We start from the raw sequence: 2,500 nt of genomic DNA on the forward strand, positions 1-2,500 counted from the left end.
CATCGACATCCGAGTCATTGCAAGAACAGGAGGTGACATCTTAAATAACGGATTAGTAATTCCCATAAAGAAATAAACAACTGGATACATAAATCGATAGATAAATAGATAAATAAATACAACATAGCTGTTTACAAACAAAAAAGAAAATGGAACAAAAATCCATGAACGATTATATTCAACAATTGAATTAGGGATCACTGAATTTACGAAAGTGGAAAGAAAATAAAACGAAATAAAGATATGTAAATTATGGAATAATGACCATAAGAAAATAGATAAAAATAATTTGTAAAATAATCACTTCTAAGAAACAGAGTAAAAGAAAGTAAATAATAATAATAATAATCACAAGAAAAATCTTAGCAAAGAACAATCTAAAGTTAAGAATCATCGTCTAAAAAAACGAGAAAAAAAAACAGGGAAACTCAATTGCACATCATGTAAAATTCAAGTGTCACTCAATTCTTCAAGCGCCGAGAGAGAAAATAATCACTTGCGATTTTGAAGGAAAACACCGAGCCATTACTGGGAGACTTATGATGCTCTGCGCTTGAGAGGGAGGCAGGGAGGGAGGGAGGGAGGGGGAGAGCGAGAGGGAGAGAGACAGAAAGAACAAGAAAGAGAGAGAAAGAGAAAGAAAAAAAAACGAAAGAAAGAGAGAGAGAGGGAAAAAGAGACAGACAAACACCCATCAACACCAATTACTTTCACCAAACCCAAAACGACATTCCACCCCCACCCCCATCCCAACCCCCACCCCCATAACCATAAAAAAAATAAAGAGACAAAGATATCGAGAGAGAGAAAAAAGGAAGAAATAAAGAGACAAAACCAAACAAATAAAACAACCCGAAACAAAAGAGATAACGAAATAGAGAGAGAGACAGAAAAAGAAAAGAAAAACAGAACCAGAAAACAAAACAAACAAAACAAAACAAAAACAGAAAAAACACACAAAAAAAGCGAACAAAATGACCTCCAATCTGCAGCCATCTCCGCCCAAATGTGCCACTTGCAAGAAAATACTTGAGGCGCGAATCCACAATTATGCCGTTGCAGAAATGACGGCAGAGCAACACGGGGTGATGGATTCGGGGATGCTGGGGGAAGAGGGAGAGGGTGGGGGAGTGAAGGGAGGAAGAGGGAGGAGGGGGGGAGGAGGGACTAAAGAGGGGGGGGGAAAGGGAGGGAGTGTTAGGGGGAGCGGGAAGGAGGGGAAAAGAGGGATAGGGGAAGGAGGGAGTACGGAGGAGGAGGAAAGGGAGGGAGTAGAGGGAGCAGAAAGATGGGAGTAAGAGGGGGAGGGGAAGGAGGGAGTATGAGGGAGGAGGAAAGGGAGAGAGTAAGAGGGTGGAGGAAGGAGAGAGTAAGAGGGAGGAGGAAGGAGGGAGTAAGAGGGAGGAGGAGGGAGTACGAGGGAGGAGAAAATTGAGGCAGTAAGTTAGGGATGATAAGGATGGAGTAAAGAGGGGGAGAGGAAGGAGGGAGGAGGAGGGAGTACGAGGGAGGAGAAAATTGAGGCAGTAAGAGGGAGGGGGAAAGGGAGGGAGTAAGAGGGAGGAGGAAGGAGAGAGTAAGAGGGAGGAGGAAGGAGGGAGTAAGAGGGAGGAGGAAGGAGGGAGTAAGAGGGGGAAAGGAAGGAGGGAGTAAGAGGGGGAGAGGAAGGAGGGAGGAGGAAAAGGAGAAAGTAAGAGAGAGGAGGAGGGAATACGAGGGAGGAGAAAATGGAGGGAGTAAGAGGGAGGGGGAAAGGGAGGGAGTAAGAGGGGGAGGGATGGAGGAAGTAAAAGAGAGGAGGAAAGGGAGGGAACAAGAGGGAGGACGAAGGAAGGAGCAATTGGGAGAGGGAGGAGTGTTGAGAGGAAGGGGGAATTAAGGTGTAAAAGAGAGAGGGAAAGGAGGGAGTAAAATGGAGAGAAAAGACGGTGCGGGGGAGGCGGAGGTAAAAGAGAGGAAGAAGGATGAGGGACGGGGTCGAGAAGGAAGTGGGAAGAGACAGAGAAAGAGGAAGAACAGATAAAAGAAGGAGGAGGAAGAAGCAGGTTAAGGAGAAGGCGGAGACGAAGGAGGACAAGAAAGAGGGAAAGGTTAAAGGAGAAACGCGGGGGCGAACAGGCCGGACGGGAGTGGGGTGGGAGGGGGAAGGGTGGGATGAGGGGTGAGGGAATAGCGGGAAAAGGGAAAGAGGGGGGGGGGGGGGAGGGGGACACAACGAAGTCAGTCGTACAAGAGAAAGACTTGTGGGCGGTGGGCGTGATGATAGTTCTAAGACGACAGGTTGTCAGGAGTGTTACGGGCGTTGGGTAAATATCACTGGGCGAATGAGCGATTCCCCGCTTCGTAATATGTATAATATAATTAAATAACCAAAAACAAATAAATGAATAAACAAAAACAAACAGACGAATAAACAAAAACAAGTAAAATAATAAACAAAAACAAACTTATCAATGACTAAAAATAAATGAATAAATTAAAACAAACAGATGAATAAACA

The sequence above is a fragment of the Penaeus japonicus genome, unplaced genomic scaffold (assembly GCF_977035675.1).
Source record: "Penaeus japonicus unplaced genomic scaffold, GWHDUDI00000001_assembly GWHDUDI00000022, whole genome shotgun sequence".
Lineage (NCBI taxonomy): Eukaryota > Metazoa > Arthropoda > Malacostraca > Decapoda > Penaeidae > Penaeus > Penaeus japonicus.